Genomic DNA, 23,609 nt, shown 5'->3' with positions numbered 1-23,609 from the left:
CAATTGAATTAGAACCTTATTTTTTGAACACTGCTAAAACAGAAGGATTTGGTTGTTCAGTTATATTCAGAATACACGACATAAAACATCAACATTGATTTATGCCATCCTTTTAGGAATCATGCAGTCTTAACTCTCCCATTGAGTTTTATTGAGCCTTCTAGAGAAGCTTACTGAGTATTCAAGAAAAGTGGTTATCTTAACTCATCATTCTATTTAAAGGTAAAGGCAGGCTGGGTGTAATGGTTCACACCTGTAATTCCAGCATTTTGGGATGCCAAGGCAGGCAGATTGCCTGAGATGAGGAGTTTGAGACCACCCTAGGAAACATGGTGAAACTCGTCTATACTAAAAATATAAAAATTAGGTGGGTGTGGTGTTGGGCACCTGTCTACTGAGGAGGCGGAGGCAGGAGAATCACTTGAACCTGGGAGGCAGAGGGTTCAGTAAGCTGAGATCATGCCACTGCACTCCAGCCTGGGTGACAGAGCAAGACTCTGTCTCTCCCCCCCCCAAAAAAAAATTAAATAAATAAAGATAAAGCTACATAGGGTAGAGAGAGGCTTGTTCAATTCAATATTAATCTATAAAATGTATTTAAGACAATAAATATTATTACACACAAAGCTCATCCTTTCTTTAAAGTTTGTATATATAGAAAAAATATGTACATTTTAACCCATAGAAGAATTGAAAATAAGTATGTTTGAATATGTAAATATGCATATATATTTATACATGATTTATTTTTTATTTTTTTAACATTATGCTGTATTTTAATTACATATGTGTAATTAAAAGAGATAAAAAATTTTTAAAAGTCCGTTCCTTCTAGGCTTAAACGTGTATTTAAAATTTCATAGTAAACAAATACTTGTAAGTGATGCTTTTCCCATATTTCCAAATAAGATAATGTTGAACAGACCTTATAATGAGTTTTACATTTGATCTGTTTTTGGTAAATATAGGTGTGCAAAACTGAGTTATATATTCTTCTTTTCAAAAATTCTCCCTTTAATGAACACTTGTTTTTGACACTGGTCAAGACGTTTGGCATACTAAGGGAGCAGTGTCCAGGAAGATACCTGAGAAGACAAGCGTGCCCTCCCCTTATTACCTCCCTTTTTTTCTTTGAGGTTTTAAGATCAAGATATAAGTTATTTTAAGGTCTCAAAATAATCCTTTCACAAAAATAAGAGAGTTTTATGTTGTAAAAACAGTAGTTATTTGTCAAAGGTTATGTTCTTTGGTCTTCTTCCATCACCAGCCGTCAGCATCTCCTAAAGATCGGTTTTTTCTTCATAATGACACCTGCATGCGGCTCGCTGGCTGTCCAGATATGGTTTACAACCTGAATGTATAACACTGTCAAACAAGAGCTCCACTGTTGTTTCACAGGCCTGAACATGCTGAGTTAGTCCTAGTGTTTTCTGTACGTCTCGGCAGATCTTGGAGAGGCAGTACTGGAACTCCTCGTCACAGTCATTCTTGCTTTTGCCACAGGTCTCATAGCACCTGTCATGTTGGTTGCAGCATTTTGTCAGGGAAGGGATACCAATGTTAAGATGAACACCAAACAGTGGAGAGCCACATCCATTCGGTGGGGAGGGTTTATAACCATAACGTGGGAAAGGCTTAGATCCGTCACTGCATTTATACTGGCAGAGACCGTCCTCGCCTCCCAGGAGGTCCAAGGCGGCGTTCAGGTACGTGTCTATCTTGTGAACGCCGTTCCGGATGGTCTTCAAGGTGGCCCTCCAGTCGGTGGTCTGGGCCTGCTCCTGGCACCTGACAACAGCGGCCGCGAGGAGCAGCAGGAGGATAAGCGCGGGGCGCGGGAGCAGGGCCATCCGCGCAGCGCGGGGCTCTACGGGTCCCCGAGCCCGGCGGCAGGCGCGTCCCCACGGAGCCCCCGGGACGCGCTAGGCAGCGGCGCGGGCCCGGGGCTTGGCAACCGCCGGCTCCATATCCACGCCTCCTTCCCCGCTGGCCGGCAGGGCCTCGCTGGCTTTACGGGAAGCGCCTCTGGGAGGCAGCGCCCATGATTTATATAACTATATAGACTTTCCCAAATCAGAGATAACCATGGATAATATATTCATGAATAACTATAATACACATACATAAACACATGCACACATTCATTCACCACCACACATTATGGTCTTCATAATGAGCTCTATATGGTGAAGAAAAGAGATTGAATATGTTATTAAGATAGTTCATGTTTTTCTTCTGGATGGTTTTCAGCTGCATATGTTTCATTGACTTGAATTTTTATTTTGAAAAGGCCAGTCAACAGGGAGGGATTGAGACCCTATTTCATAAGGGAAAATTTTTATCATTATTGACCTGCTCATGGAGAAACAGCTGCCAGAGGGAAGAAAAGCATACACACACACACACACACACACACACACACACACACACACTGTGTTTCATGACATGCTTTTACTTTGACTACAAGAACTTCTTTCTCAGTGGTCAATTTTTTTGTACCTTGTAGAATTATGGTTTGCATGTTGACTTTTCAATATGTGTCAAGCAATCAGTGTAGCACTGCTGTTTCATCCACCACCCTTCAATTGTTTAATGTCACCATGACCATGCACTCTTTAATTTTCAAATTGAATCTGGATTTCTTCCAGAGACCCCTTAAGGAAATTGATTTCTGATGTAAGTAGCCTACACTGTGCATGATTTTTGCAACTGATGGTGTGGCAACCTCAGATGGTTGGAATAAAAACCTGATGGCATCTTTGCCTGATGATAAGTTTTGCCATAAACTTACCATCTATGCTAAGTTTCAGGGTAGATATGTTTTCTTAACTCTTTATATGAATATTATTTCTCTTTTGTATGTTCTAATTTTCACCTCACTAATTTTAATAAATTAAGAATTGATTGTGGATTTTGGTTAGAACAAATAGTCTTCAATTTTCTGCCAATTTTATAATTTATGCTTTTAAATATACTGTTCCTTTTTTGTATAATTGGATTTCGGTCATGTATTTGATAAAAATAGGGATTCAGTAGCTAAAGAAACTTTAAATTATAAACAATTACTCTTGCAAAAATAAATCATTCACCCAGAATGATAGATTCTTTCTGCTTAAGAAGATATTTTAATTAACATTAAATTTCTTTCTTTGATATTTTCTAATAATAAAGTAAAACAAAAATGTATTTTTTTAGTCATTAACTGAAGTATATATATAGCATTTTAGGATTGAATGTGTAGTAGCTTGGGTCATCAAAGAGTTATTAATCATCTTTTAGCAATTTCTAAATAGGTATAAAGCAATGAATATTGTTTTGAATCTCACCTAAATATAAGATACTTTTTTTCTTTTTAAAATAATTTCAGTTTTTACTTTAGATTCAGTGAGTGCATATACAGGTTTGTTACAGGGGTATATAGCATGAGGCTTTGGGTACAAATGATTCCATCACCTGGTAGTGAGTATAGTACCCAAAAGGTAATTTTTCAGCCTTTGACCTTTGCCTTTTCACTCTTCCCTAGTAATCTCCAATGTCTATTAATGCCACCTTTATATCCATACATACCCAATGTTTAATTCCCACTTATAAATGAGAACATACTGTATTTGGTTTTCTGTTCATGCATTAATTCACTTAGAACATTGGCCTACACTTACATCCATGTGGCTGCAAAAGAAAGATTCTTTTCTTTTTTATGGCTGCATAGTATTCCATGGTGCACATGTCCCACATTTTCTTTACCCAGTTCCCAATAAATGGGCACCCAGGTTGATTCCATGCCGTTGCTTCTGAGAATAGTGCTGTAATGACAGTAAGAGTGTATGTGTCTTTTTTGTAGAACAATTTATTTTCCATTGGGGATATACCCAGTAATGGGATTGCCAGGTTGAATGATAATTCTATTTAAAGTTTTTTGAGAAATTGCCAAGCTGCTTTCCGCAGTGGCCAAATTAATTTCTATTCCCAGCAACCGCATATAACCATTCTTTTTTCTCCACAGCCTTGCCAGAAACTTCAGTCTTTGATTTTTTTAATAGTAGCTGTTCTGACTAGTATGAGAAGGTATCACATTGTAATTTTGATTTGCATTTCTTTACTGATATGTAATGTTGAGAATTTTTTCATGTTTGTTGGCTGCTTTTATGTCTTCATGCTGAAGTGCCTTTTCATGTCCGTTGCTCATTTTTTTTTCTTTTTTTTTTTTTTTTTATTGAGACAGAGTTTCATGCTTATTGCCCAGGCTGGAGTGCAATGGCACAATCTTAGCTCAATGCAACCTCCGCCTCCCCAGTTCAAGCGATTCTTCTGCCTTGGCTTCCCAAGTAGCTGGGGTTACAGGCATGCGCCACCACACCCAGCTAATTTGGTATTTTCTATTTTTTAGTAGAGACAGGATTTCTCCATGTTGGTCAGGCTGGCCTCAAACTCATGACCTCAAGTGATCTGCCCGCCTCAGCCTCCCAAAGTCCTGGGATTACACACTTGAGCCACTGTCCCAGCCCCTTTACTCATTTTTTAATGGAGTTATTTTTTTGCTTGCTGATTGGTTTAAGTTTAGTATAGATTCGGGATGTTAGATCTTTATCAGATGCATAATTTGTGAGTATTTTTCTCCCATTCTGTGGGTTGTCTGTTTACTCAGTAGATAGCTTCTTTTCCTGTGCAAAGCTCTTTAATTATGCCCTACATATCAACTTTTAGTTGCAATTGCTTTTGAGAACTTACTTGTAAATTCTCTGCCAAGGGCAATGTTCAGAATGGTATTTCTAGGATTTTTACAGTTTGAGATACTACATTTAGATCTTTAATCTAATCTTCAATTAATTTTTGTATATAGTGAAAGTTAGGGGTTGAGTTGTATTCTGCTGCATATGGCTATCCAGTTATCCCCGCACCATTTATTAAATAAGAAGTCCTTTCCTCGGTGCTTAATTTTGTGGACTTTGTTGAAGATCAGATGGTCATAGGTGCATGGCTGTATTTCTGGTTCTCTATTCTGTTCCATTTGTCTATTTGTCAGTTTTGTACCATGCTGTTTTGGTTACTGTAGCCTTATAGTATAGTTTGAAGTCTGGTAATGTGATTCCTTTGGCTTTGTGTTTTTGCTTAGAGCTGCTTTGGTTATCCAGGCTCTTTTTTGGTTTCATATGAATTTTAGAGTAGTTTTTTTCCTAATTCTATGAAGAATGACATTGGTAGTTTGATAGAAATAGCATTTAATCTATAGATTGCTTTATGCAGTATGGGCATTGTAACATTTTAGAAAATAATTTGTTTTCTTTTTCTTTTTTTTTTTCCTACATACACTTTATATGTGTAAACCAAAAAATATCTGAGAAGTTTGAGTCAGTTTGGAAATTTATTTTGCCAAGGTTACAGACAAGCCTGGGAGACAGATCTATGACTTTCTCCAAAGATGAGTTTGAAGACTTCAATATTTAAAGGGGAAAAGTAGGCTGTAGGGGAAAAAAAGAGGTTAAGGTCACATTACTGAATTGACATGTTGCAAGAGAAAAGAAGCAGGGAGAGGAATAGTCACTTACATATTCATCTCACAGGCAGTAAGTAAATCAGCATTTTACATAAGATAAGGTGACTGTAGAGTAGCTACCTGTGGAGATATTTAACCTTTTATCTATAACTATCTATCTATTTAGGATCAAAGCTAAAAGCAGTTTCTTACATGACTCAGCTTTCAGCTTAATTTTTTTTACTTTTGGCATAGCAAACTGTGGTCCCAAGTTTTTATTTTCTTTTAAAACCTTTAAAAAGTGTTTTTCTTTTCTTTTTAAACTCTTTCAGAGAAAGCATTTTAGAAGAAAATGAGTCTCTGGTCTTGGGTTTTTTCTAGTTTCTTACGGCTAGGACAATTTATTCATAGATGAGTAGGTCCTCCGTTGTTAGGAAAGCTCATTTTTAGCAGGTTGTGAGTTCACATCCTTCAAAGAAAAAGTTGGTAGGGGAGAAGAGAGAAAGAAAACAGAGGAAAAAAAGGAGTAAATATCCAAAAAAGAGAGAGAGAGAGAGAGAACAATCCTGGAAAACTAATATAGGCCATATAACGCTGAAGATAAACAGGAACTTAAACACATTTATAAGAAAAAAAAATCAAAAAATGGGCAAAGGATATGAACAGACACTGCTCATAAAGAAGACATTGGTGCAACCAACAAACATATGAAAAAAAGCTCAATATCACTGATTATTAGAGAAATGCAACTCAAAACCACAATGAGATACCATCTCACACCAATCAGAATGGTGACTATGAAAAAATCAAGAAACAATAGATGCTGGCAAGGCTATGGAGAAATAGGAACACTTTCACACTGTTGGTAAGAATGTAAATTAGTTCAACCATTACAGAAGACAGTGTGGCAGTTCCTCAAGGATCCAGAACCAATTCCAGAAATACCATTTGACCCAGCACTCCCTATACTGGGTACATGCCCAAAGGAATATATATCATCCTACTGCAAAGACACATGCACACATGTGTTTATTGCAGCACTATTTACAATAGCAAAGACATGGAACCAACCAAAACTATCCATCAATAATTGACTGGATAAAGAAAATATGGTACACATACACCAAAGAAAACTATGCAGCCATAAAAAAGAATGAGATCGTGTCCTTTCCAGAGACATAGATGAAGCTGGAAGCCATTATCCTCAGCAAACTAACACAGGAACAGAACACCAAACACCACATGTTCTCACTCATAAGTGGGAGTTGAACAATGAGAGCACATGGATACAGGGAGGGGATCATCACACAGTGGGACCTGTCTGGGACTGGGGGTGAGGAGACGGAGGGCATTAGGACAAATAGCTAATGCATGCAGGGCTTAAAACCTATGTGATGGGCTGATAGGTGCACCAAAGCACCATGACATAGGAATACCCATGTAACAAACCTACACATTCTGCGCTTGTATCCTGAAACTTAAAACAACGACAACGACAACAGCAACAACAACAAACCTCAAAGAAAAAAAGAAGTATCCTAATTAATAAATGCTACAAAAATGCATTTAAACTGAATGAAGTTAAATCATGTTCTCATACATTTCTGTTAAAAATATAAATTGGCACACACAAATTTTGGGAAATTTCATATTAGCAATATGAAAGTGAAACCACAAAAGTTTTCGTTATCTTGAACATTTTTTTGATTCTATAAATTACCCTAATAAAAAAATCCAACAATTAGTAAAATGCTATATGACATAGGTATTTGTAAAAGTGAGATCAATGAAAAGTAAAAATTGAAAGCAATCTAAATGTTTGAAACAAAGGAACTAAGTTAAGGAAACTTTTAAATAAACTTAGAACATGAGACAGGTCACAAGAATATTGGCTCTGAAGATGTACAGATGTGTATCAACACATTTAGTTTAAAATCAAGGCATACCTGTATATGTATACATACACATACGTGTATGAGTGTCTGTTATATTCACAACCATGTAAAATTACAGTAGGAGAAATTTTTTAAAACAGAAATATATCTGAATGTTTAATATTGGGTTACATTAGGTGGCTTGTAAGGTTAATTATCAGGGTTTACCTTTTTTTTGTTAATACAGTTTTTATTTTCTAATTTGGTAAATTTAGTTCAACTTTAATATCATTATCTTTGTATATAAAAGATATACATAATAAATGTCAACCTAGCTTTAAATAGACATAAAAATATACTAAATTTGTTATATCAAGGCTTCAATGAGCTAGTCAGTCTTTCCTTTCCTTTCTCTCTTTTTTTTTTTTGACAGTGTCTTGTTCTGTCACCCAGGGTGGAGTGCAGTGGGGTGATCTCAGGCCAGTGAAACCTCCACCTCCCAGATTCAAACAGTCCCCTGCCTCAGCCTCCCAAGTAGCTGGAATTACAGGTGCATGCCACCATCCCTGGCAAATTTTTTATTTTCAGTAGAGAAGGGGTTTCACCATGTTGGCCAGGCTGGTCTTGAACTACTGAGCTGAGGTGATCTACCCACCTCGGCCTCCCAAAGTGCTGGGATTACAGGCATGAGCCACCGTGACTGGCCACTGGTTTTTCTTTCAATTCATGTTATTTTTTTTATGTTTTGCTATTCATTGATTGACACAATTGCAATTAAGAAAAACAATATTTCCCCATGTCTAAGCCTCTTACTGATAGTTAATTATACATAAATATGTGTGATATGAGTGAGGAAGCAGGTATGGTAGAGAGAAGAAAATAGAAAGTCTTTGAAAGTGCATATACAAGTATACAATTCCTTGGAAGTGAGTGGGCGATTGTAGGTAATGGATACCAACGTGTTCTAATCCTAGTTTTATCAATGTATCCTTTTTCTTTTCTTTTTTTGTTTTTTAGATTTTGCAAATTACACTAAATTCTTATCTTTTGATCTTTCTTTTTTACTAATTGGGAAGAAATCGATTTTCTTCAGTTTTTATTTATAAACTAAATGTTTAATTAGTTTCTTAACCTATCATGAAAAGGAGCAAGTCAATCAGTGAAGATTTTGTGTTTCTTTACCAACGAAATTTGAAAAGGAAATGGAAATACTGAGCAGAAATTTAATCATAGTTTAGAATAGCCTTTGTAATCATTTATATCTTGGAAAAGTATTACTTCTTAACTTTTAATAAGAGAAATAACAAGGTTAACTCTTCATGATCTTTAGATTATTATAAAGATTGTTTTAAAATAATCTCTTGATTATTTTTTAAAGACCAATTATTCAGTCTTTAAAAATATAATTTTACAGTTACTTTCAGCTAAAAATTATTATAAGTTGACTTCTTTAGATGCCTAGCACTCCTCTTAGTCACCTTGCTTCTTATCACTAAGTGTTTATATCTGTTAACAAAGTTAAGGTATTTAAACCTCATAGAAGAGAAAAATTAGGAAAGTTCATTAAGAATTTCAATAAGGCAAGGTTTGTGAGAATTGCATAAATTACATGAAAACAAATCTCAGGTTTTGATCCACCAGTTAACTGTCTAATGATGTTCAAAGGCCATTAGCTCCTGATACTAATAGTGCCTTTTTAATGACCTTTTAATGACCCCCCCCTTTGATAACATAACAAATAATTTTCCCATTCAGTGCTACCCACTGAGAAGTCATCAAAAACCTCTAGGCAATGGGCCTTTATTCCTTGTGTAAATTCTTAAGATATTGGTAATCATTGTTTTCTGTCTCTTCTATAGTAATAATAAAAGTATACTTGCACTATAAGCAAATAATAGAAGCAATAAAATATGAATTATTCCATATTTAAAATATGCATGTCTTGATATAGTTACTAATTCCTTCAGCAAGTGCTTACTGAATGCATACTATATGCAAGGATTGGCTATGTCTTAGAAATCAAGCTTTCTGTTGAAAGACAAAATTTCTGTTGAAGTAAAGCTTTTATTTCTAAGGGAGAGCACAACCAAGAAAACAAATGCAAAAATAAATGATTACACATAATATAGTCAGAGTAAATATGGTAGAAATATAAACAAAGCCTGCCTACTTCTCCATTAATAGAAATTAATTGAGGGTATCTTTATAAAACTATCTTGTTTTTCAGTATAATCCTATAAGAGCTGGGAAATATTGTCCACGGAGATAAATAAACAGAGTCAGAGAAAGTAAATTTACTCAGACAATGCAGCTAGTGGATATTATATGTCAGAATCAAAGCAATGTCAATCTAATTCTAGAGTCTCTATTCTCACACTAAATTCCAATGACGATTAATATGAGTCCAGAAAGATGAGTAAGACTTTTATTACGGGTATAGAGGGTAAGGAAGGAAAGCTGGTTCTAATCCACTGAAATCTGTTCAGATAATATTTTGTAACCTTATAAAGCAAAAATGTCCATTTCTCCTGCAAGGTGCTGATAATAATACAGTAAATCCATATGTAGCTCTATTATAAGGGATTTATATACAGTCATTTATTTATTTTAACAATCCTATGAGGATATACTGTTAGCTCTATTTTGCCTTGTAGGAAACAGGGTGGTTAAGTACTTAGTCTAGAGAAACATGCCTGGTAAGTGTTCAAGCTAAGATGTGCAACCAGGCAGTAAAGCACGAAGTGACAGGCAGTCCTGCTTCCCTCTGAATGCTACAGGTTGTGCCAGATACTTGAGGTTAAAGGAATGGGTAAACCATTAGTGCATTCAATTCAATCTAGACGTTTTTCCCCTCATGAATGGAAACAAGGATTATAGAGAAGGGACATGTTTGGGTAACCATCTCTTGTACTCTAAAAGCATCCTCTGTATTTATCGAATATGACACATCACTCTACTAGATGATTACATGTTTACTTTACTGTCTTCTTTACTTTTTTCTCTACATTCACCACTTCCCAGGCTGCAGCTACTTGATGGTAGGGATTCTGCGTTACTCGCTGTTAGATCCACAGCTCCTGGTGGATGGAGCGATTGCTACCTCCAGGCACAATCTTTGTCAGCTGCCATACCAGTTAAGAGTCCAGAACAAAAAGGTCCAGGCAGAAGATGATGAGGCTTAAACCACAGTCATAGCAAAGGGGAAGAGGACTAGGGAATATATTAATGAAATATTTAAGATGTAATGATGGTTTAGATATGGGCTGAAAGAGAGGGAAAAATCTAGGATAATTTACAAGTTCCTGGTGGGGTGTGGGGAATATGTGGGTGGCAAAATGATTCTAGGAGAGGGTATTTTAGGAGTTAAGTATGAGATATTATAAGTCTGATTTGCCTGTTTTTAAATAGAAATGTGATGTTCAGGAGGCAGTTGGACACAAAAGCTGGGAATACAAATTCAGAGTTATTATGTATTAATGCCATTAAAAACATATAAAACTTCAGCAATTCCTATTTCGGAAATGTCCCAAATCAACCATTAGCTACAGTGCAAATCATATTTACTTCTAATCAGGATAGTTCTTAACCTTTTAATTATCAATTTCAAAGTAAATGCTTCTATTCTGGATTTTTTTTTATTTTGTGTATTTTAAATGTATTTTCAATTTTAGTGTTTCAGTGAAAATCTATGTTTTGAGTATTTGCATCTTGTACTTTTTTCTTAATACTTTAAATTTTAATTTCTACTTGCTATATCTTCTGATGGCATGCTGCTAAAAACCGCTTACGTATGACTACAGAGAACAAGGAAGGCATTTCATAATGGGGTTTTTGAAGTTTTGCAAAAGCAGGATGAGAATAAAATATGGCTTACACACCTTACAGGTTTATTTTAAGTATGAACAGAAGTAACATATGGAAAAAATTTCCCATATGTTCTTTATATTTTATTTTAGAAATATAAAGTGCACTGGAGAGACAATATTTAGTATCTTCTTTCAGAGATTCAGAAATCTCTTCTTCTTCTTCGTTATTTTGGATTTTCTAATTACATCAAACTAATTTGTTACTTAAGAAAGGGAAAAATAGATTATAATTCCAAGATCGAATATTCTTTTCTTGATTTTAGACTATTCAAATAATCTCTCATTAACTGTCTAAATTTGTTTCTAAGAAATACAAACTAACTGAATCTGAGTAATTAAATATGGTGCAAAAAATAATCTTCTATCAAATTTTAAGTGTTGAGAAAGGCAGTCTCATGTACATGGTAGTCTTTTAACTCACATTCTGCAACATGAGACTGGGCCTTGGGCCTGGAACACTTCTTTACCATGGGATAAAGGGCCCACACAGTTTGAACAGAGCTCATTGCTTTGTGTGATAGGAATACCTTTCCCTGTTTCAGACACAATGTGTACTCCTTTGTTCTGCTTCAGTGAATAACCCCGAGGCTCTTGACTTGCAACATTTTCAGACTCCTTGAGGGAACAGAAGGGGATTTCTACTGCATAAGAGGCCTGCAATTCGCCTGTATTGGCTTAATGGGGGAAAAAAGGGGGAGACCCACCAGCCATGGAGAAATGATGCACATGATTGGAGCTGAAGTTTCTCTGTCTCTTCTCCCTGTATGAGCCTTGTACCAGTGCTTAAACATGTCGTGTTTTGCTTGGTGATTCCAATACTGTAGTAGACAGAAGCGTTTTGAACTTCTATTTCTAGTGATTGCCATAGTGAGGACTTTTGCTGTCTCTCGTGCAGTTAAATTCCACCCCGGCATTAGTAAGTGGTACACAATGTCCTGCTCTACACGAATATGTATTACCATTGCTCCCTTCATTCCTATATTCAAACAAGATGTAGGAATAATTATCTATGGTCTCATAAACCTGCATCTCTTTCATTTATTCAACTTATGTACCTACTTACACATATGAAAATAAAAATGTAATATTATCTCATGTACCTCATAAATATATATACTATGTACACAGAAAAATTAAAAATAAATTGAATATGTAATGTTATCTTCACACAGTGATGATTTTTTCTAATCTATAACCAAATTTGTAATATGTATATTCCCAAGCATATATCTGGCATATATTATTTCCATTTAATAAGTAGAATGATTCATACACATTTATTAACTATATCCTATGTGCTGGGGACATTACTAGACTATGTTGACACTATGATAAATAAACTAGACAAAGCCCCTACTCTCATGGAAATTTTGTCTCATTTTGCTAAACAGTGTGGAGGATGATAGTGTAGCATATTTTTCTGTATCATATCCTGGGATATTTTTCTATTGCATCATCTGCTACCTCATCTCCCATGACTTAAGCATATAGTTCCTACCTCCACTGTATCCCCATTGTATTTTTCCCTGCCTAGAAAAACTACATTTTTAAGTTGCATCAACACTGTATATGTAGATATTAGTATTAGGTCTCCATTCTATGTTGAGCAAAGTAGTAAATTGAGTATGGTTCTAAGGAAGAACAAGATGCTCAATTAATTGCTGTCGAATACAACAGCCAATGTACATTGAGTGTATTTACAGGATGAAGAGGTCTCACTCTTCTGAAAAATACAGAAATTTTGAGAATGTCTAGTGACAATTTAATAATCATGTTTATATTTACTTTTATGTTTATCCTTTTGTTACATTTTTCTTTTTGTCATTTTGAATCCTTTTAATAGAAAGAAACTCAAACTGTACCGTATCACATGACAAAATGAAAGCCCGTTTCTTTCATCATGTAAGAATTTCATATAAATTAAGTTTGCTTATCTAATTATAACCAGAATGAATAAAATTACAAAATGGTTGTCCAAGATAAGTTTCTATCTCCAGGACTGTTCTATTATATTTTCCTTCCCAAGCTAAACAAAATAATTAAGTTATCCACTATAAAATCAAAGAAGGCACCAAGCACTTTTTACCTTTGGTTATAGATATGACTAAAAATAATGTTTAAATAAACAATGTTAAAAAAAAAGTTACAGAAGTTCACCAATGTTCCAAGTCATATGTTGCTACTGAAGACTACCTTAATAGATTTTACAGCTGAGTTCAAGTAGCATCTATAAACAAAAGCTTCTTGATTAATTTCATGTGGCCATGAAGTAGCACCAGAAGAAATGTATACTGTGTATACCTTATAGCTAAGTCCTTATGCCATATACTTGGTTATGTTATATACTTGCCATTTTAAGTACAGAACTTTTTGCCATTGTAGCAGAAATTCTTATCCAAAAATGGTCTTGCCTTCTCCTCACCTAACAAATTCTAATTACTTTTAAAATTCAATGTACTTACACAGTAATCGAGTTTGAAATTCTGTAGCCTCCTGAAGAAGGCACAAGTAAATCTCTAATATTAATTTAGGGGTTTTTCGTTTGTTTTTCAGGATTTGATGGCACACAAAAACAGTTACTAATGTCTCTCACATACTTGGAAAGATGGAATTGTTACATTTAAAAAGTGGCAAATGTTTGTGATAAATGCAATCTGTGGATACCACCAAAAAAGTGACCAATTTAGTCAAACCATTTCTGTGGAGTATTTTCACAAACATGTAAAGCCAGTAGTTCAATTTTCACTCTTGTGTCAGCAAATACATGTTGTGCTGCTTGATTTTAAAACTTGCTGGTAAGAATCCAGTCTCATTCAGCTGGACTTCTTCCCTTTCACTGCTGCTCCTGACTGCAATCTTGAAAGAAATTCAATCTGTACTGAGAGTCAGCTGCTCCATTACCTATCCTTTTCTTCGAGCTAGTTTACCCCTTCTTTCGCTTTTTTTTTTTTTCTTCAGCTTTCAATACTACATTTTCAGGTAAAGTGAATCTCTTCACTCTGTGGATTTGTGTGTGTCTGCGACCCTCAAGGCAACTCACCCATATCCCAGAATGGCTGTGTCTTCCCCTTGCTGACAGAATTCAGCCGAAAACATTCCCTTCTAATCCTGTCCTCCCACTTTCACTGAGCAAGGGTGACTGACTCTGTTATCCATCCTCATTCTTGCTTTTTCAACCTAGGAAGTGGAGTTGAACCAGCACTTCCAGGGAAAGTTTTTTTTTGTTTTTGTTTTGTTTTTGTTTTTGTTTTTGTTTTGTCTGTAGCAATTACTTCAGCCCCTTAGAATGACTTTCACAGACTGCAGTATTGACTCTTTTGGTCACTCAAATTAAAATTTTCCGTTCTTTTTCCTGACAGTCATCACTGCTGCATTTTTATTTAGTAGCCTTTATGACTTTCAAGCATGTTACAGATTCTATGTATATATGTACCCCTATTTCCCTTCCTGGAATGAAAGCCCCACAAAGGGACATTTGTTACTGTTGAGTTGTTTTTGCTGTTTCTGTTTTTCTTGCTGTGTCCCTAACATCTAGAATCCTTCCAGGGGCATAGGGAGATTTCAATATATACATACTGCTTCCATGATTGGAGATGCTCTGAGAACTTTTCTGCTTCTGTTAGGGAAAATTATACTGAAATAGTATAACACATTTCTGCTCCTGCCTATCCTTCTAAAAAGTGATTGAAAGAAAAGTCCCTTCTAGACTCCCTTGCTCTAGATACATTGCCACTGAACATTTAACAGCCATTCTCCATGTACAGATATCACTTTGTCTCTGTTCTATTACAGTTACTTAACTTGCAGTAACTCTTTGTTGATTGAGATAACTTACTGAATTAGATGCAGTTTTCAGAGGACTTCTCAGACAAGTTAGGGGAAAAAAAACTATTGTAGTTTATTCAGATAATAAAATGTGAATACTTCTCTCTTCCTACCAGTTTAAGCACTCTGGGTGATCTACTTTCTTCTGTAATTTCAGGTTTCCTATAAGGAAAACACAGAGCTCCCACAGGAAACCTTTTATATCTCTGGAGTTCTGTGACATCTTTAACTTTTCTTGGTAGAGAAATATTGTAATGTTTGCAAACATGGTCTCCAATGGTACAGGCATTGTTCAGAATGCCTGTACATTTATCTTGTATTTTTTTAAATTGTTGATCAATAAAAGTGCTCCTTTTTGAGGAGTGGAGAAGGAAAGCACCCCACAGTTTATAAAACATTTTTCTGATATTGGCATTTAGCAGTTACGCTAACAGCTTGATCCTTTAGAAAAATTCAAGAACACTGCTTCCTTGACGAGGGATAGCTATTGCTTGCTGGAGTGAGAGCAGCTACAGCATCTTCTGATCTCATCATTAGCAGTGAAACTGGTAACCCACTTTGGCAAATTGGCAGATTGAGTAGGGAGTCTGAGGAGCAAAGTGATAGCCTTTCCTTTATCTGTGCTCTAGAGTTAAGAGCATTTTCAGCATTTCTTTGCAGTATTGCTGCAGTGCAGCAGTGAGAAATCATAATAGAAAAAGAGATGGATAGCTAATGATGAAAAAGTCTCTCTGAAGTTGCAGCAGAGATGGGTCTATAGCACAGGACTTACCTGGGGATTGTTGGAGTGGCTCTGAAAACATACACATACACACACACATGCGCATACACACGAATCCCTTTATTCCTTTTGATCATCATCTACTATCATCTTCCAAGTATGATTCTTCTTAAAAATAACAATCCATGTGTTATTATCTGACCCGAATATTTGAAATTCCTTGAGTTTATATCAATAAAGTTTCTTTTTTTGTAAAACTTTTTTTCCTTCTTTTAGTGTTTAGTTTAACTGTTATAGCATTTTAAGGGGAAAAATTATATATATCTATATATTATATGTGTGTTTCTGTGTGTGTGTATGTGTGTGTATGAACATCAGAGACTTTTTTTTAAAGCACAGAAATTCAATCCAGTTAACTTTTCACTTATTTCTTTTATAATGATGTCTGAAATAGTGATCATATGCTATAATATTTACTAATATTTTGGTAGCAACATAAAGTAAGATATATATGTATCATATATATATTTAAATAAGATAAGTAAGATATAGATATAGATGTAGATATAGATATTCAGATGGAGTCTCTCTCTGTCACCCAGGCTGGAGTGCAGTGGTGTGATCTCAGCTAACTGTAACCTCTGCCTCCTGGGTTCAAGCGATTCTCCTGCCTCATCCTTTCAAGTAGCTGGAACTGCAGGTGCACGCCACTACGCCTGGCTAATACTTTGTATTTTTAGTAGAGACAGCGTTTCACCATGTTAGTCAGGATGGTGTTGATCTCCTAACCTCGTGGTCCACCCGCCTCAGCCTCCCAAAGTGCTAGGTTTACAGGTGTGAGCCACCACACCCGTCCTCAAAAAATAAGATCTATTTTATTGCAAACACATGTAAGAGGACTTGTCAGCCGAGCACATAATTTTCAGCCCATAAATGAGGGTGTTAGCAGGTTCCCAGCACTTTCTATCATTCTGGGAGTAGACATTCACATCCATAAAGACCACCTTTCTGAGGGCTTTGCATTAGACTTCCATGTTCCTGCTACTACAGTCATCAATTTCCAGCACTCAGAAAAACTGCCACCCCTGCTTACCCCTAAGAATTTAGAATAAGAATATCTTTCCACATATAAGCACATGGAACCTAAATAACTGCTGTGATTAGGTTTATAAGCCTCAGAAAAAGCACTTTACAGAAGCAAATGTTCTGGTCCCTTTTAACCTAACAGAAGGTAAAGTTGAACTGACACCTGGTTAGGAATCACATTTACTTCTTATTCCACATGCTGTGGCCTCTCTCTCTCCCCAACCTCATCATTCATCCCTCCACTCTTCCTGTGCCCAGCCTCAGTTAGAATGGTTCCCTGTCACTACTGTAAGTGTAGCAAGTCCATCTTTGTCTCAGGTTCAGTGCATTTGCTTTTTCCTTGCTTTTAACTCTTCCACCAGACCTTTGCATGGCTGTTTCCACCTTTCAAGAGAGAGGTTAGAGCTTACATTTGCTGATTGCGCCAGCTCAATTAGCCTCTTGTTGCAGACATTATTCTGTTATATTTTTCTAAATGGTTCGTCTCATTATCCTCATTTATCATCATAAATACAAATACAATATGTATTTATTTGTATTCTTGATTGTTTCTGTTCACAAGAGTGAGAAATGTGTTCTGGTTTTGAACCAGTAGCTACAACAGTGTAGCCATGTAAATACATAATTTTTAATTAATTCATTAATTTAAATGTAGGGGAGCCAAGTAATAAGCAAAAGTTGGATTTTACTATCAATAATCCTTCAGTGATAAATCATAATTATTTGAATTAAATGATTTTAAATTGAAAATCGTAAGTAGCTGAAAAGCATCAATAAAATTTTTAATCTTACAAAAACAATCTGAAGACCTCTTCAGTAGGATCGAGTTTCAGGCTCCAGTGCTGACTGTCTGAATTTGCTAGTTGGATTTTTTTTTAAGGCATCATCCCAGTATATATTCGGAGACACTGCAATGTTTTCATATGTATGTTACCTGGTTAAAAAAAAAACAAAAACAAACAAACAAAAAAAAACATGCTTCCTCTAGATCCCTTTATCTGGATTGGGAAAATTAAATCACATAGCTTGGTCCTATTTTCTTTACATCTTAGAGATAACTTGAATAATATTAGTTAAGTGCTACAATATTCTGGAATCTATAACTGAAGATTTTTCTTAATAGAAATAGAAATTTCAGAGTGTAGTTTTAAAATATCATGAGTGGTATATTACTGCAACCTACTTGAAAAAATAGAAGACATGAATCCAGGGACAAAAATATGACATTCTATATTCACAAAATGAGTCACTTAGGGCTGATGGGTACACACAATCCAAGAATCCCTTTGCCAAGTGTAGTGCACATCCCACCAGACCACACTGCTGTAATAATGATATTGGAAAAGGCACAAGTGAGAGCAGAAATGATGGCAGTTTCTAATTCAGCTTTGGCCGATGAGCTAAATAAACTGGCTGGCAGTACTTACAGGAGAGGAACCAGGAGGAGTAGCAATAGCCAATTTTCTGTGCAGGCTAATACAACATTTTCTTTAGCTGAGGAAATTGGTTGAAAGTTTTTCTTTCCATTTTCAAATGCCCTTTTCTCAGTGATTCTTAAGGGCAGTTTCCCATAGTATATGTTTTCTGAAAAGTTTTAATAGTAGAAGCCGTGGCAAAGTTGTAATAGTTTCCTCTGCATTAGAGTCGGGTTTGATGAACACTGGCAGGTTTTTGATCCCTTGTACCAATGGTTCAAATGTATCCAAAGGTTTCTGGGAGAAGGCCTAGCAGGTCAGGCTGTGTACCTAAGCTAATCAATTTTAACTCTAATTCTGCAAGGTACCTCCAGTGCCAGGATGGGGAATTGGAAATGAGAGTAAGGTAGTGAGGACTGAGAATTCGATCCCATTTAACCCTCTGGTTAATCTACCGTGAATCACTGCTAGACAAAGGCAAATGCAAGATTCTTTTGAATTCCCTCTCCACCAGTTACAAGTAGACATATATTTGGGTAACTTTTTGTAATGGCTTATATTTATTATTGTTTCCTTTCAGGAAAAAACTATCACCACCTTTTATTATTCTTTTTAAAAAGACTTACTACTCTGACAAGTTTCTAACTAATGATATAATTACTTCATTAGGTAGCATAATTAGAAATTACTTTAAGTGTAGAGAGTGCCTGGTAAAGAAATGCTTAATTTACTAAATAATTTTGACTCAAATGATTATTAAGTTAAAATCAGAAGTTGCTGAAAACCCCAAGTAATGGTTTTTACTAGTGCAATATGGTAGAGTAATTGCTCAATTAGCAAGTAGTTACAAAGAGCAGTGCCCTTTATTTTTACTTAAAATGAGAAAGCCAGCATCTACTATTAAAAAATGAATATTAATTAGATAGAAAGATTTTTTTTAAAAGAAAACTGGTTAGTAGTTCCTAGTCATACAAAGGCCCTGTATGATATTAAAATTTTAAGTACAGAAATAAAAAATTTTCCTTAAATCCTTTAGAAGCAAGTGGGAAAGGAGAAATTCTAACTTAGGCTCAATTTTTCTGACTACCTTTATGAAAATGAACTGAGTTTTAAAATTATTATTTAGAACATAGAATGATACAGTTCATGTCTTTCAACTTTTAAACTGTTAATCTTTGTAAATAAAGATGATTATTTCTCAGAAACACACCTTACATTTATATAATCATACTTACCCTTTTAAATTGAGGCATTAGTAATAATTTAACTTCTCCTTTCTTTTAGCATTAGTTTACATCACGAGTGGAAAGGTTAGGGCACAGTCCTCACTGCGGCTAGAAAATGTTATTTTTCTTTCTGAAACTCACCTATCATGTGTTTTAATTAGCATATTTACAGCTGCTTCATAGGTTTTGTGTCTGTGTTTTGTGAAAGGTAGTAAATGTTGTGAAAGGAACAATGATTTGCAGGCAGGTAGATAGAGACTTCATTATTTCATATCATTGCTCAGCTCCTTATTAGCTATGAGACATGGAGCAATTAATGTAAACTACCTGAGACTGTTTCTTCATCTTGAAGTAAAGGTTAATGTGGCTCTTTCCTAGGTAAGGAAATGTGAGGGTTAAATGAACTAATAGAAGACCTGCTGTCACATGTAGAACACTCAATAGCTCTGTTTCAAACATAGCTCAATAGCTCATGTTCCCACTTTTCCAAACTGGAGAGATTGAGGCAGACATGGGATAATCCTAAGATTGCAATGTAGAAGAAGGATTTTTTTGTATTGGCGAGAGATTTGTTTTCCTGTTGTATAACATCTTCTCTAATTCTACACTTCTATGTTTTGAAACCAAATTATTGCTAAAGATAGTATTTGCAGGTTGAGACCAAGGCAAGTAAATACATTTTCCTGATAGGAGAAAATATAAGATAAAGCAAATGTATAAACTAAACACATATCCATCTTAATTCATTTGGGTTGTTATTACAAAATGTCTTACATTGAATAATTTATAAACAACAGAAATTTAGTGTTCACAGTTCTGGAGGCTGAGAAATCCAACATAAATGTGCCAGCAGACTCAGTGTCTAGTGAGGGCTGATTCCTCACAGATGGTATCTTCTATGTGTCCTCACATGGTGGAAGAGCAAAAAGGGGGTAACAGGCTCTCTCAAGCCTCTGGTATAAAGGCACTAATAACTTTCCATGAGGGATCTGCTTTTATGACCTAAACATCTGTCAAAAATAGACTCTTTTACATTTGGAGTGTACATTTTAGTTGAGAAAGGGCTTTGAGATATCATTTTCTAAAGAGGCCAACTCAGTAAACATTGCCCTACCATCTCCTACCCTATCTGAAACTTTGAATTATTATTACAAAAAATATATAGGATTGATGGTTATATTTAATTAATATCTCAAATATTCCATTCAAATTAAATGCATTCTTTATGGGAATTTGCTTCTAAATGAAAACAAATACCATTATAGATTACATATATGTAAAAACATTTGTACATTGGGATTGCTATAGGGATTCCCAACTCAGGTTGTATTACATGCTGTCACTACCAACTAGTTTAACTGCTCAGAACCATAAGAATAAAGTTTATTGACATCTGTTAGTTATTTATATAAATGTTTTCAGCCTTGAAATTTGGTTTGTTTTTAAAAAGAAACAATATGTCTACTCTTCCTGTTTGAAGCTAAAATATATCTACCTGATTTTCTAGACTTCTGCAAATGGAAGATAAATATACACATGCACACACACAGACATACACATACATGTGTGTATATATGTATACATATAAGTGTATACATATAAACACAGATGTATACACATTATAAATTTATATACATACATTATAAATAGTGAAATATATACACATACAAATGTATATATATGATGTATGTATACACACAGATGTGTATACCTGATATGTATTTCACTATGTCTTCCATATGCTTAACTATTCTGATAAAATTTAAAAAATGTTTTTATAAATATTCAACTTGATTTCCACTACAAAAAAAATCTTTGCTTTTTAATTTATTCTAACTTATTTTAATTACTTTTGACTTCCTGAGGTAAAGTTAGTTTTCACATGTATTTGAGAGGATTTGGGATGCCAATGGGTAGAACAGAGGCACTAGTGAGACACACATGGCATGGAGGGTGGCCCAAATATTTCTCATGGGGTTCGTCTCAGTGAATGAAGCTTACAGGTAAGTTACATTAGAAATTACACAGTAAATTTGATCTTCAGGGCAACAGTGGAGATTGAGACTGTAATTGATAGTGAAAAGGAGACCCTAAGACAGAAACAAATGGAACAAATGGAAAAAATGATTAAAAACATACCTAAAAGACAAGATTGAGAGAGTCTGGTAAGTATTTTGAGGGTACCTTGAATTTTGTTAAATCAGTATATAAACAGTCTTAAGATTAATCCTTCATGTCCTCAAATATATCACATGCTGATTACAAAATTGATGGTACCATTTTAATAATATTGAGTTTTTCTCTTAGTTATTTAACTAGACTTAATTCATCACCCTCACCCTCTAGTCTGACACTATTCTATAAGATTTCCAGTATTTAAAAATAATAACAAAAATAATGGAAGATAGTGCTTGATCTTTTACAAACATCATAAAAATCCTCCTTTAAACTCTGCAAAGAAGTTGAATTGGTTTCTGCTTATAAACAAAGAAACTGGCATTTTGTAGACTCTTGAAGTGGGTAAGAATTTTTTTTTTTTTTTTTTTTTTTTTTTTTTTTTGAGATGGAGTCCTGCTCTTCCACCCAGGCTGGAGTGCAGTGGCATAATCTCAGCTCACTGCAACCTCCTCCTCCCAGGTTCAAGCAATTCTCCTGCCTAAGCCTCCTGAGTAGCTGGAATTACAGGTGCCCACCACCATGCCCAGCTAATTTTTGTATATTTAGGGTTGTCACCATGTTGGCAAAGAAGGTCTCAAACTTCTGACCTCAGGTGATCTGCCTGCCTCAGCCTCCCAAAGTGCTAGGATTATAGGTGTGAGCCACCATGCCCGGCCAAAGAGGGTAAGATGTTTAATTACCAGGAATTATGCTCAACTTAGTTGGTGACTCAAGTAATCTAAATTCAGTCCTATAAAATTCACAATGAGCATCTATTGTGCAAAGATTGGACTGGCCGTGTGAAGGGGAATATATGAGTACAGAACTGCACATATTTTTCAAGTACAGGTTACAGCAGAATAATTAGTTGCCTAAAATATGCCTGAGAATGCTAAAATTACTTTAGTACAGACATTTTAATGATAATTATAACCCTGCATTGTGATGAGTATCACGTCAGGGTCACCACCTGAGATGCTGATCTCCACCTGCGGAGGTCTGTCCTGCAGACCGTGACTCAACAACAGATGAATAAAATGTACTCACATATACCATAATACAGTGAATCTGAGTGGACTAGGTATGGTCGTCAGCTGCTTTCAGAGGGTGATTGCAACTGACTGATCCCTACACCCTGTCCTTCCTCTCATTTATTCAGTATAGATTTAATGAAAGAGGTTCTAAGTCAACATGCTTGTAGATAATTAATATGGTTAAAAGAGTGGTTTTACAAATGATAAAAGGTCTTGGTTCTGGGGCCCAGAATAAACACCATTGACAGGTAATTCCCCTTTGACCTCCCCCTGAGAGGACCATCCAACACAAAGTTTACATGAGTAAACAGAATAGAGACAAAGGGATGTAGCATAAACAGATGTAACTGGGGAAGTTTTTATTATCCTAATCTTTTACCCTATGACTTAAAATTCTAATGCAATGAACTGGCTGACTTCAGCCCATTCCATTAAAATCTTTTGGCCTTCCAAAATGTTTGAAACTATAATTTCTAACTTTTTCCCTAATATTTCTAGCCACCCCAAGTGAATCCCAGCATGGGATATCAACACTTTCTTCCTTTGGAATCTCCTGGGTTCAAGCTATTCTCCTGCCTCAGCCTCCCAAGTAGCTAGGATTACAAGCACCTGTCACTACATCCAGCTAATTTTTTGTATTTTTAATAGAGATGTGGTTTCATCATGTTGGTCAGGCTAGTCTCAAACTCCTGACCTCAGGTGATCCAGTCACCTCAGCGTCCCAAAGTGCTGGGATCACAGGCATGAGCCACTGTGCCTGGCTAAATAATCAACACTGTCAAATGTCTCAATTATTCGTCTTTCATTCATTTTTCACCATCCTATACCTTCATCATCCTTATTTTACATCCATTTTTCCAGGGATCCTGTCAGACATACTTTGCTTTTCACATGTTTGTGTAAATTAAGTCTTTTTAAATACATGAAAGAGC

General features: G+C 35.5%; 1 pseudogene; it reads right to left on the bottom strand.

Moving 5' to 3' along the window:
• Positions 1-983: 983 nt before the first annotated feature.
• On the bottom strand, positions 984-2,000 carry LOC120365682 (group XIIA secretory phospholipase A2 pseudogene; annotated as a pseudogene).
• Positions 2,001-23,609: the final 21,609 nt, after the last annotated feature.

This window comes from Saimiri boliviensis, chromosome 16 (assembly GCF_048565385.1).
Source record: "Saimiri boliviensis isolate mSaiBol1 chromosome 16, mSaiBol1.pri, whole genome shotgun sequence".
Taxonomy (NCBI): Eukaryota; Metazoa; Chordata; class Mammalia; order Primates; family Cebidae; genus Saimiri; species Saimiri boliviensis.
This window is presented reverse-complemented; position numbering and strand designations above follow the sequence as displayed.